Raw genomic sequence first — 14,614 nt, 5'->3', positions numbered from 1 at the left:
CATTTGCTAAAAATACGTTAGAGGGTGTAAAAAAGGGTATAGACATGGATTATATAGGATTGTTTGTCTTTCAGGTTTAATAATTTTTAAAACTATATTTTATAGCACATTAAGACTCTGAACCTGCAATCTGGGAAAACAACCATATTCAGCACACATGCTAACCTGTTCCCAATTTTAATTACGTATTTAAAGTTCTGTCTTGTGCAGAAATGAAGTTAAAACTTGTTTGCTGATCTAGCACTTTAAGTGATTTTGTTTGGAATAAAAGAAATGTATCCTTGCCGTTATACTGAATATTTGTGTATGGAATAAGAACGAAACTTAGTTTAGCTTCATACTAATGCAAAGTTTCCATTTACATGGACAAATTATTCCAGTTATTCAGTATCTTTTAAAATTTGTACCTGTTGCTAATTTTAAAGACTTCTATTTCTTTTTCCTATAATTTTTTGATTAACAGAGACCCACCAAGAATTCGGTGAATAATTCTGAGGTTTATTTTGTTGGCAGCATTGAAACAGAGTAATTTTTAGTGTTTCATTTTAATTTTTTCAAGACTTTGAATTCAACAAGTTACCATTTTTTCCAAAGCTTTGTTTACCAGAAAATCAAACAAAAACCCCTGTGGTGGAATATCTGGCAGCACAAGATAAAAATAGTAACAGGGAAATTGTTTTTGTTTTCTTCTTACAAAAATCCATAGACTGAGTGTCAAATAAATGTGTTAGGAGTACGTCCAATCTATTGTCGTGATTAGTACATAGGATTCAACTGCAACAGTGTATAACGAATATTTAATGTTATTGGGTGCTTTCTTAATTTTCTGGAATTGAGTAAATTGAGCTAATACCATTCAGATTGTTTATCCCTCACAGTAACATGTTGTGATTAAAATCAAAACCTATTTTTCTATATTGTTTTGCCACATTATCTCTGGCTTTTTTTCTCAATCTATTTACTACAAACTGTTCTACAGTTGTAGTTGACTATTTTGGTGCCTAAGTAAACAAGCTTAGTCCTGATGGTCGTAGAATTTACATTAGTTAACCATAAGTTATTGATAATACTAATTGGGAGAAATAGGTAAATAACATAAAAATTAAATATTAAGGTTTTTTCCAGGTTTTAGACTTTTAAAATATTCATTAACAAATCACTCATAAAGGAATATCAGCTATTACTGGTAGAGTGTAGACTTATAAATTGAAGATGTGATTTAAAGAAAAAAAAACTTTAAAAAATGGAGGGAATTACTTATTAATATTTCTGTATGTGTACATAGGAAATTATGCAGTAAACTGGTTTTAATTATAGATGATATGAATAGATGCTAAAGTAAATGTCCAAATTATTGTGAAACTTACAAATTTCTCAATATTCCAAGTATTATAAACAAAATCTGAAATTCTCATTTAGTAACTCTTGAACACAGCTAGCATATCAAGCTGGAGTGGAACTGGTTAGTCTTACCAACAGCTATTGTAAAATACAATAAAGCTCAGGGTTTTTTTTTTTTTTGTTTTGAGGGAGAAATTATAAAGATTAATATATTTCTGATTACTTTTAATTAGTTTTCCTGAATATGTGTCATTCATTTACAGTGAAATAAAATGTATAGCAACTTGACATAGTCCTTGTTTCCACTGTATTTATTGAATATATAGAAAGACTATAGGGCCTTGTGGCGGATGGTGAAAGAGTCTGGGGCTCAAGTGATCTCCTCACTCCTTCCATCTTCCACTGATGATGTGGGACGGAATGGGAAGATTCAGTCCATAAAAGACTGGCTTTGAGACTGGTGCTACAGGCAGCGCTTTGGATTCTTTGACAACAGCTGGTTTTATAGGGCACCAGTCTGGACAATGACAAGTGGGAAACGTTTATCTCACAGAGGCAAAAGGATGCTGGGGCATGAATTAGCAGGGCTCATTTGGTGAGCTTTAAACTAGATTTGAAGGGGGATGGGGTTGTAGCTGGGCTTGCCCCAGTGGGGCAGCACTCCAGAATTGATGAAGACTGCGAGGCCTCCTATAATCCTAGGGTGAAATCGGTGTGCTCAGCTCGCTCCCTGGAATGTCTGTACACCAATGCGTGCAGCATGGGAAATAAGCAGGAGGAGTCGGAAACCTATGTTAAGTCAGGAGACTATGATCTGGTGGCAATTACAGAGACGTGGTGGGACAGCTCACATGACTGGAATATAGTCATGGAGGGCTATGTCCTTTTCAGGAAAGACAGGCCAGCCAGGAGGGGTGGTGGGGTTGCTCTTTATGTACAGGAGCAACTACAATGCACCGAGTTCTGTCCAGGGACAGATGACGAGCGAGTTGAGAGTCTGTGGGTGAGAATTAAGGGGCAGGCTGGCAGGGGGGATACTGTTGTGGGTGTCTGTTACAGACCACCGGAACAGGGTGAGGAAGTTGACGAGGCCTTCTACAGGCAGCTGAGAGCAGCCTCACAGTCACAGGCCGTGGTCATCGTGGGGGATTTTAACTTCCCTGATGTTTGCTGGAAGGACCACCCGGCAACCCAGCCACAGTCCAGGAGGTTCCTCCAGTGTATGGATGATAACTTCCTCCTGCAAATGGTGGATGAGCCAACCAGGAGAGGAGCGCTACTGGATCTCATCCTCACTAACAAGGAGGGTCTGGTCGAAGCAGTAAGGGTTGAGGGCTGCCTTGGTTGCAGCGACCACGAGATGGTGGAATTCAGGATCTTGTGTGGTAGGACCAGTAGAATACCAAGTAGAATTGCAACCCTGGACTTTAGCAGGGCAAACTTTGGCCTTTTCAAGCAATTGCTAGGGGAAATCCCATGGGCAAGGCTGTTTGAAGGTAAAGGGGCCCAAGATAGTTGGTTGGCATTCAAGGATTGCTTTTTCCGAGCTCAAGATCGGAGCATCCCGACACGTAGGAAGTCAAGGAAGAGGGCCAGGAGACCTGCGTGGCTAAATAGGGAATTGCTGGGTATGCTCAAGTGGAAGAGGAGAGTTTACAGGTCATGGAAGGAGGGGCTGGCCACTTGGGAGGAATATAAGGCTGCTGCTAGAGGATGTAAGAAGGCAGCTAGGATGACTAAGGCATCCTTAGAATTAAGCCTGGTGAGAAGGGTCAAGGACAGCAAAAAGAGCTTTTTCAAATACATGGCAGATAAAACTAACACCAGAGGCAATGTAGGCCTACTGATGAACGGGATGGGTGCCCTGGTGACAGAAGATACAGAGATGGCAGAGTTACTGAATGCCTTCTTTGTCTCTGTCTACTCTGCTGCAGGCAGTCCTGAAGAGCCCTGTACCCCTGAGACCTTAGATGAAGTCAGGTCGACGGAGCGGTTTGCCTTAGTCGATGAGGAATGGGTTAGAGACCGGTTGAGCAATCTGGACATCCATAAATCCATGGGTCCAGATGGGATACACCCGCGGGTGCTGAGGGAACTGGCAGAAGTCATTGCTAGACCACTCTCCATCATCTTTACCAAGTCTTGGGAAACGGGAGAGGTGCCTGAGGACTGGAGGAAAGCAAATGTCACTCCAGTCTTCAAAAAGGGCAAGAAGGAGGACCCAGGTAACTATAGGCCGGTCAGCCTCACCTCCATCCCTGGGAAAGCGATGGAACACCTTATCCTTGGTGCCATCTTAAGGCATATCAAGGATAAGAGGGTTATGAGGGGCAGTCAACATGGCTTCACCAAGGGGAAATCATGCTTGACCAATCTCTTAGCCTCTTATGAGGAAATAACACAGTGGATGGATGACAGCAGAGCGGTGGATGTGGTCTACCTTGACTTCAGCAAAGCATTTGACACAGTCTCCCACAGCATCCTCACAGCTAAATTGAGGAAGTGTGGTCTGGATGATCAGGTAGTGAGGTGGACTGTGAACTGGCTGAAGGAGAGAAGCCAGAGAGTTGTAGTCTATGGGGCTGAGTCTAGTTGGAGGCCTGTAACTAGTGGAGTGCCTCAAGGGTCAGTACTGGGACCAGTATTATTTAATATATTCATCAACAATTTAGATGAGGGAATTGAGTGTTCTATCAGCAAGTTTGCTGATGACTAAGCTGGGAGGAGTGGCTGACACGCCAGAAGGCTGTGCTGCCATCCAGCAAGACCTGGACAGGCTGGAGAGTTGGGCAGGGAATAACTTGATGAAATCTAACAAGGGAAAGTGTAGAGTCCTGCATCTGGGCAGGAACAACCCCAGGTTCCAGTATAGGTTGGGGAACGACCCGCTAGAGAGCAGTGTAGGGGAGAGGGACCTGGGGGTCCTAGTGGACGACAGGATGACCATGAGCCAACACTGTGCCCTTGTGGCCAAGAAGGCCAATGGCATCCTGGGGTGTATTAGAAGGGGGGTGGTTAGTAGGTGGAGAGAGGTCCTCCTTCCCCTCTACTCTGCCCTGGTGAGACCGCACCTGGAATATTGTGTCCAGTTCTGGGCCCCTCAGTTCAAGAAGGACAGGGACCTGCTGGAGAGAGTCCAGCGCAGGGCAACTAAGATGATTAAGGGAGTGGAGCATCTCCCTTATGAGGAAAGACTGAGGGAGCTGGGTCTCTATAGTTTAGAGAAGAGGAGACTGAGAGGTGACCTTATTCGTGTATATAAATATATAAAGGGGGAGTGTCACGAGGATGGAGCCAGGCTTTACTCAGTGGCAAACAATGATAGGACAAGGGGTAATGGGTACAAACTGGAACACAAGAGGTTCCACTTAAACTTGAGAAGAAACTTCTTCTCAGTGAGGGTGACGGAACACTGGAACAGGCTGCCCAGGGAGGTTGTGGAGTCTCCTTCCCTGGAGACATTCAAAACTCGCCTGGACACATTCCTGTGTAACATTATCTAGGTGTTCCTGCTCCGGCAGGGGGATTGGACTAGATGATCTTTTGAGGTCCCTTCCAATCTCTAGCATACTGTGATACTGTGAATATTTGAGAGCCTTTTTCATACTGCAAGACCTCTGACCACAGGAAGCAAGGAATTCCATTAAACTGTATGGGTTTTCATCCTGCTACTTTGCACATAAGTGAGTTCTAGGTATGATTCTCTCTTGGGATTGATCTTTTCCAAAATATTATTTCCAAAATTTTCTAATATTATTAGAAAAAATGTATTATTGCACAAAATATAATATCTGTTTCAGATATTTATTGATATCAATCACTTTATGTGTGTGCTTTAGATGATCTGAATCATTCTATTTGACTTCTGAGAGGCTCCCAGTCTCCATAAATAGAGTAGGCTTCTTGTTTTGGTACCCTTGAATTACACCTAGGTGAAACACCACAGCTAACAAAGACTAAACAATGCAGATTCTTATACAAGCTTATCTATGCTTTAAATGCAACTGATTAAGTAATTTCAATTAAACATGTTAAGGGTGTGTTAAAATCAAGACTGCTGTATGTTGTGTTAATGAGAATTGATTTTTTCAATGCATCTGCATGGATATATAGGGCAAGAGCACAATTTAATATGAAATAAAATTGTTCTTATCCACTTTGATACCAGACTTAGATGCTGCATCAGAAGGCAAAACAACATCTACATTGCTCCGAGCATGTATTACAGGTGCTGGCAACTGACTGGGTGTGCTGGGATGGAAGGATGCCCCCCCTCCCTCCCCTAACACATCTAGTTTAAAGCCTCCTTGACCAGTCTGGCAAGCCTGCTACCAAAACTGCTCTTCCCCTTTAGACCAGCTCCACCAACCCCCACTAGACCCGGCCTACAAACTTCGGTCCCGTGTTCAAGACGCCCAAACCCCTGACTATGACACCACTCCTTTAACCATTTATTAACCTGGCCAATCCTCCTCCTAGCTTTTTTTTAGGTTCTCTCTTGTATCCCAGAAAATTGACGAAAAGACTATCTGAGCTCCAGCGCCCCTGACCACCTCCCCCAGGGCTCTGTAGTCCTTCTTTATGTCCCCCAGGCTACTACTATCTATATCCCTAGCACCCACATGGATCACTAGAAGTGGATAATAGTCTGTTGGACTTACTAGAGCAGGCAGCCTCTCTGCAACACCCCTGATCCATGCCCCTGGTAGGCAACACACCTCCCTTGAGACCGGGTCAGGCTGACAGACGAGTGCTTCTGTTCCTTTCAGTGTAGAGTCCCCTACTACTACGACCCGCCGCTTTTTCCTGGCAACACCAGTAGAGATCTACTTTACCAGTGCATCAGCTGGTTGTTTCAGGTGCGAGTGCTTTCCTCATTAGCCTCCTGCAGGACAGGAAAGCGGTTCTGCATGGGGACAGCAGATTTAGAAGGAAGCCCCTTGCTTTTAATTGTCCTTTTCCTCTTTTTTTTTTTGTTGTTTTTTTTTTGTCACTAATTCCCAGCTTCCCAGGTTAACGGCCTCCTTCTTTCCTTCATGAGCTAGAGGGGAAGCTCGAGGCCCCTGCACAGTCTGAGCCTGGAGCAAGCATTCCTGCTTCCTCTCAGCTTCCCTGACATCTCGCAGCCTATTGACAGCATCCCGCAGCTCAGCCACCTGCTGCAGCAGGACCTCCACCAGGGAGCACCAAGTGCAGCCCTGCCCATTGCGCACCCTCCCCTCACCAGACCAGTGCAGGCACTCTCTGCACCCCGAGGTCTGCACTGCAGCCTCGCCTCTCATCGGCTCTGTCTGTACCTACGCTGGCCACCGCCGGGGCAGCCAGAGCAGAGCTCCCGGACCGGGCCCTGCTCATACGCCGAGCGCTCACCATCCCCTCACCTGCCCACGCAAACTGCCTCGCCGCGCTCCCTGGGGCAGGTTTTCTCCCACTCATGGCTGGTGCCGCTGCTCCTGGCTCCGCCCCCTGTGAGTCAGCTGCTCGCTCTCGTCAGCTGAGCTGCCGGCTCTGGGCAGGTCCTGTCGAAGACTTGAGACTCCCTCGGTGGCTCTCTCCGCTCTGAGTTGGGGCTTTTCGACACTGATCTCCCCCCTCCTCCGGTGTTGAAGGCGTCCTCTTTCGAGCTACGCACCTCAGCAATTCAAAGTTTAGGGAAGTTTAGGTTGGATGTAAGCAGGAAATTCTTTCCTGTTAGGGTGGTGAGGCACTGGAATGGGTTGCCCAGGGAGGTTGTGAATGCTCCATCCCTGGCAGTGTTCAAGACCAGGCTGGACAAAGCCTTGGGTGAGATGGTTTAGTGTGAGGTGTCCCTGCCCATGGCAGGGGGGTTGGAACTAGATGATCTTAAGGTCCTTTCCAACCCTAACTATTCTATGATTCTATGATTCTTCTATAATATAGTTGTTGAAAGGGCTGGTGCTCCCAGAATTGTAAACTGATTTAGACTCAATTCACCTGCAGATGAAAGTAATCAGATTTACGATTGAACTGAATTATCCTAAATATTTTATCTTAGAGTGATGCTTTTCTTTAGCAAGGGGTGGTCTGTTAACTTTTCTTTCTTAGATAGAGTTTACAAACTATTTGTTAGAGTCAGCACACCAAGCAGGTGCTCTTCATTTTTTTTTGGTTTGGCTGCAACTGTTCTGATGGTTGAGCAACATAGTAATGAGATTAAACTAACCAAGTGGTATTGTACCTGCAATGAATGAGGTTAACAATCTGTTTGCAGAGGTAAAAGTAATTAACAGAAAGCAAATTACCTCACTGGAGTCAGGTATGGAAAACACCTAGTCTAGCTTCTTGCAGTATATTTCTGTAGTGGTTTACCCATACTGTTTTAAAATGTTTTACTTGACAGAGCTTACAGTGTTTCTTTGGAATATTTCTGTGTCTCATCTTACTAACCATAGGCTTTCTTTTTGTACAGTGTTCCATAGGTCCATTCCACGCTCAACTGTATTTTTCAGCTATTCCTGTATATAAGTCTGCCTTATTTCACAGCCCAAGACCTTTGAAAAATGCGTTGGAAATTTTCACTACTTCAGTGGAAATTGCAATTATGAATAAAAATTTGTAATCTGCCATTTTGAACATACATTATTAGATATCATTTAGGCAGCTAGCATGTCTCTATGTTGTTATATGATATTTATGTGTATGTACATATATGTACATGTATTTATATACGTAAAAACATTAGAATATTGTATTTTATGTGAAGTTCCTCTGGAGCACCTCCTGTATGAAGATAGGCTGAGGAAGTTGGGGCTGTTCAGTCTGGAGAAGAGAAGGCTGCGTGGAGACCTCCTAGCAGCCTTCCAGTATCTGAAAGGGGCCTATAGGGATGCTGGGGAGGGACTCTTCATTAGGGACTGTAGTGATAGGACAAGGGGTAATGGGTTAAAACTTAAACAGGGGAAGTTTAGGTTGGATATAAGCAGGAAATTCTTTCCTGTAAGGGTGGTGAGGCACTGAAATGGGTTGCCCAGGGAGGTTGTGAATTCTCCACCCCGTCTGTGTTCAAGACCAGGTTGGACGAAGCCTTGGGTGTGATGTTTTAGTGTGAGGTGTCCCTGCCCATGGCAGGGGGGTTGGAACTAGATGATCTTAAGGTCCTTTCCAACCCTAACTATTCTATGATTCTATGTTTGTTCTTTTAACCACTCATTATAGATCAGTTCTTGCAGTCCTGAAATAATTTATTTTATCAGGACCTTATGAAAGTGAAATCTTGGCAGCTTGGATTTCAGAAAAAGAAGACAGCACATGAAAGGAAAAATGTTCATGACTCGATTTGCAGAAAGCCTGGTAATGCCAAGGTTTCTTATTTGTGCAGTCATTGCTGGCTTAAAAAGAAGTCATTTGTCAAGAATTCTAGAAAAGAAAATAGTACATTATGGTTCTGTGTCACCTGGCATTAGAATTGCAGATTTTCAAACTGTCCTTTAGATTAAAAATCTTAAATCTCTGGATTGACATTTTAGCTGTGATCTTTTAAACATCTTGAACAAGTTGCTGAAGGAATGAGTATAGATTAAATGAATAGTGATTTTGAGTGATGAATTCCCATTGAAACTTGTTAGCTATCATTTATAGAAAATTCTTTTTGTACTTGTATAATTTTTAGCTTGGAAGTGGCTATTTTGTGACTTTAGATAACCAAAATGATTCAGAAATTATTCTTAATTGTCCTGATAGAAATCCTACATTTCTAATATATCTTAGCGTGCATGTATTTTGTTGAAGCATTCTCCCACTGAGTATGGTTGTTAGTGATGGTTTAGAGTTTACACAAAGCTTTTGTAATAATGTACAATTTGTTAGCTAGCTTTGATAAATGCTTATTGCATATCTATTCAAGAAATTTAAAAATCTTCTTGAACTAAGTTTGTAAGGACAAAATATGGGCTGTTTCTAGTAATCTTTTTGTCTGTTCTGTCTTTTCAAATAGCTTTTAACAGGATTTGCTGCATAACCATCCCAGGGACTTAGACTGAGCAGCCTGTAATTCCTTGAGTCCTCCTGCATGCCCTTCTTGAAGTATAGATGTAGCTTGAGACTCTGGTTTAAGCTGTTACATATTAATGCAATTAGCCAAAGTTGTAGCACTGTAATTTTAATTATTTTCATATAAGGAAGTAACACAATAGGTGGTATAACTTGGGAACTGATTACATGATATAGGAAAAAGATAAGTGTTTTGCGTTCTACTTCTTCAGTTTATACTGCCTTTCATACAGAAATGCGTCGTACCATACGTTCAATTCAAGTCATGGTATAAAAGTGGTCTTTGTGCTGTCTACATTGATATATGGAGCAGATTTTTTTCAAAACTGTTAACAAAAATATAACAAAATACATTGGGAATTTTGTATATGGGTGTTCCTACCAGTTAATTTATGCACAATAACAATAAGTATGGACAGGCCAGCAGTGCCCTCTTTTTCCCTTTACATTTGCAGATGAGAATTTTTTAAAATGTATTCAGTCTTATCTCAGTTTCAAGACCACATTTAGGAAGTGGATACTTCAAAGAGCAAAGTGTTTAGAGTTTTAAAATTAAGAGCTCTGAAGAAGTTTGCACCTCTATATGTAGTGAAGCTTATACTAGCAGAAGAATATGTTTTTTTTAGAAACAGTTTATACTGATTTCACAAATGAAGTGAGATATAGTAATAAATGGCATTTTGACAATTTAAATTAGTTACACTGTAGCATCATTAGTATAAAAATTAACTAAAAGTCACAATCATATGAGTGTACAAACTGACAAAGATATCTTACAGAGATCACACTGAAAAATGCAATTTGTTTCAAATGCCCTTTCAGATTTAATATAGCTTATCTTCCTAATTGCTGATGATTATTTAAGTAAATAAATAGGTACTTGTATGCCACAGATATTGAAAAAACAGCTATGTGATCAGTGAAGCTTATGAAAGGACTGATTACACTGACATTTTGATTGACTTTTTTATATTTCGAAAGTTTGAATTAGCTCTGATACTATTTAAATCCTAATTCGATAGCCACTTCCATGGTGGAAAAAAACGTGGAAAAAAGCCCCATCCTTTTTTTTTTTTTTTTTTTCCTTTCTTCTTGTTTTATGTCTGAAATGTACTGTGCTTCTACTATTTTCTTTTTCAAAACACATATATCACTACTGAAAGTTTTAATGTTGTCCAGAACAACATGGATGACATTTCTATTATTTCTGTAGAAATTTCTGTAGAAACCATATTTCTGCTATGAACATCTTAGAAAAGGATGAAAAGTGATAAATATCTCATGGGAGTGATTTGGGCTGAGAAATTCCAAACTCTTTCCTTTTTGTATAAAAGCAGCTGAGCCAAGTAACTTAGGATAACTTTCAGAAGGCCCGGTTTAGGCAGCAATGTTACTCCTCTTTAAATTCTAAATAGTTAAATCATGAAAGAGTTTGGGTGTGGAGCACTAATTCTGTCACAAATGAGTGCTGTACACATTTACTACATAGTGTAGAACTGCATCTTTTTTCAGGTTTAGGATGTGGGTTGTGATAGCTACATATAGTGTCACTTTCAATTTTGAAATTGACAGATTGGCAGATGATACGAATTAGTAACTTTCAGAGTACTACATGTGGCAGAACTTAATGCTTTTTGTTAAAGCATTTACTTATTTTTACACTGCTTACCGATTATTGTGAATCTATAGATTATGAGTACATTTTGGTTTTATCTGCAGGATGTGGCTTAATCTTCTCTGATCTTTCCACTGGGTAAGATCCCGTTTTATTACTGTAACCAATATTACTGATACTTCACATGCTTGATTAACAGTGCAAAACTTGTGCTTGACTTGAAATAAATGTATTTGATGTCAACTTCTGAATCACAGCCAAATTATGTAGGCTTCCAAGTACCTTCAGCCACATAACATCACAGTTATATCAGTCTTTTAATACTTTGTACATATTTTTTTGTAATTCATACTGTAGCAGTGAACACTGCTGGTTCCATTTTTTTACATGTGTAAATTTTTAATGAAATTTTGAACTTTTATTGTTAAAAATACAAACAAAGCATTGAAATGAAGTACAAACCAGTGACTGATATGGAAAACGTTATTGTGTTGCTTCATCAAAGACTGTAGCGATAGGACAAGGGGTAATGAGTTTAAACTTAAACAGGGGAAGTTCAGGTTAGATATAAGGAAGAAGTTCTTCACTGTGATGGTGGTGAGGCACTGGAACAGGTTGCCCAGATGATAAATGTTCCATCCCTGGCAGTGTTCAAGGCCAGGTTGGACAGAGGCTTCGCTAACATGGTCTAGTGTGAGGTGTCCCTGCCCATGGCAGGGGGGTTGGAGCTAGATGATTTTAAGGTCCTTTCCAGTCCAAACCATTCTATGATTCCATGATATTTCCAGTAAAAATATCTCTTGCTATTTGAAATACCTGGTCTAATCTTATATTAATTTGATTGTAACATGTGTAAATGCACAGATTTTGTTCACGGGTGTTGAATGGAAGTACACCTTCCATTCAAAAGCTTTATTTCAAAACTGTTCTGTAACTTTTTATGATAGAGAAATTTAGATTGATTGTGTTTCATATGTTTTTACATAGGAAACAACAGCCTGTAACACCCAATGGTTATTATGACAGATTTATTTGTCAAGTCAAGAGTTTCATAGTTGCTTCATAAGTGAAAATACTATTTTACTTCTTTTGGGGGATAACTTGTTGCTTTTTTACTTAGTTAATCTCTTTGATGTGATTTTTCCAATCTTGTGATTAAATTTAGCTGTATTATATAATCAGTGTGAGACGAACCTATCCTGCTTTACTGCTTCGCTCTTCCTTTAGAATTACTGGTTTTGTTACTTTCAGAGCTTTTACGAACTTCTTAGTCAAGGAAGATGAGAGACTATCTGTTTAAGGGGAATCAGAAACATATGATATGTATGTAAATATTTATTAACTACACAGAGGTTAACGGATATATCTCATGCAAAAAAGTTATACATGTGAGTAAAATAAGATACATATCCTTGCAAGTTCAGGCTTTTTTTTAAAATGAAATTGTTTGGGACTTTGGTGTTCTATGGACCTGTCACTTAGGATATTAAGAACAGTAATTTGTATTTTAACACCCTCTTTTAAGTTTTCCATTTTAGGATTTTAATGTTGCAAGCTGAAACACAATTTGCAATAAAATACGTATTTATACTGCAAGCATCTGTCTTCTACATCATCAGTTAGAACAGTACTTTGTAAAGAAACAAGCAATAGATTACCCATCTTTCTTGAACAATTCAGATATAAACCCCGAATGGATGGTTATATGATCTTTATTCTTTATTGGCACACATGTACATGCTTCCTATTAAGCTTTAGTGGATACATTTGGAAATGAAGGGATTTAATTATTTAGTGGCTGCTGAATATTGTAATTTTTATTTTACATGTTGGTGATGATTAATTCTTTTTGTAATTTTCTGATGAATTATTTCTGTTTCTGCCTAATCAGCAGGCATACTGTGAAATATAATTGCACTTGAAGGAAAATTACCGTCTCATGAGATGAATAAGTTTGATGATTAAATTACGTAGAATAAAGCAATAACATTCACGTATCTAACCAGGATGACATACTTATCCTTTATTGTGCTTTCATGACCTTTATAAAAACAGAGAATCCTTTTAGAAACAATTCAATGTATTTCAAGTCAAACTATATAAAAGGAAATTTGAACAATCCTACGTAAGATGCAGTCTCATGGAAAATGCAAGAATGTCACCTTTTTAAATTAAAAAAAAAATCAATTCTGACCTCAGTACCCCATAATGAAAATCACTGAGGTTGGAAAAAGCTCTTAAAACTGATCAAGCTACTAAAGTTAATTACTAAACTTGATCAGAAATAAGTTTGCAGCCTGGTATTCAAATCAGCAGGAGACAGGCTTCTCTACAGACAGCATGAAATATGTAGTGTTTTGAACAAATCCGTTCTTATCCACATCTTCTGTAATTTTAAGTCCTCATTTTTAGCTGTATCTTTATATAATGCAGTATTCATGAACCCTAAACTATTCTTTCTTGACATAGACATATTTGATTTCGGACTAGTCCCATTCTGACTGAGAACTAATGTGCATGAGAAAAGATCTGGTAAAAAGGTTTGGTAGAATTACTGCATTATTGTGACAAAGCCCCTGATTGAATGCTTAGGTATTTATGCATAGACCAAAAAGCAGAAGTTCATCATAAGCAGGCCTATATATTTAATATTTGCATATAATTATATGTCTGGTGTTTTCTATCCCAAGGAAAAAGATAGATTCATGGCCTCTCAAACTAAAATTAATGTTTCTGAGAACATATTGGTCCATGTGTAGAGAGTTGTGAACTTTTGGGGCCTTTATGTCAAAATGGCCATTCCAATGGCAGGAAAATGTTTGCAATGTTGAATCACATTCTTCCCCCCAAAAGGGGCAGAGTTTGAAAAGAAGCCTCTGCATGGTGCTGATCGTTGGGTAATGACATATTTTGGCACTGTACACAGCTAGTCTTAGGTACAGAATATCTGTAGAAATAGCTTCTCTCTCTGAATTAAGCTTCTTAGCAAAAGTCATTCTACTCTCATACCCTAAACAGAATTGCTGCTATGTCTAAGTACAGAGGTGAAGAAAGCAGAACCATATTTTGTTCACTTAAGTCTATCCATGCTTTTTGTATAGGAAAATAACAAAAAAAATTCTCTGGAAAACTCCCTTAGAAGGTAATTATAGTGGAGTGCATATTAACTATTTGTTCTCCCTTTCTGAATGGCTTCTAGTAATTGTTAATTCAGATGAGGAAAAACCTATCTCCACAAACAGAAAGTGTCAAGGGTTGTAGAGGAGACAAAGCTCTGGGAAGGGTGAAAAACAGCTGCTGCAAGCAGATCCCTAGCATTGACTTTATGTGATTCACGTCATGTCCTTATTGCACTATGATTCATGTCATGTCCTTATTTCACTATCTGGTAAGGTAACTGCGATGTTCAGAATGCATGCAAAGAAAGGGTGGTCAGGAGCAGGTATGGTGGTCAACCGATCCTTTTTTGTGTTTGTTTCAAAACGATTCAAAAGGCAGAAGGAACTGACAGCTCGTTATCGCTTGGGCAAAGGGCAGGGAGGCAGAGCTGGGACCCTGCTCCGCCAGGGTGGAGGGCGCTTTACAGGGTTTGCCGAGGCCACGAAGATCAACTGCCCAGAAACGAAAGGTCCGGCAACGAACGGTCCG

This window comes from Pezoporus wallicus, unplaced genomic scaffold (genome assembly GCF_028554395.1).
Source record: "Pezoporus wallicus isolate ANWC-B61680 ecotype Strahan unplaced genomic scaffold, APGP_CSIRO_Pwel_v1 contig_161, whole genome shotgun sequence".
NCBI lineage: Eukaryota > Metazoa > Chordata > Aves > Psittaciformes > Psittacidae > Pezoporus > Pezoporus wallicus.
This window is presented reverse-complemented; position numbering follows the sequence as displayed.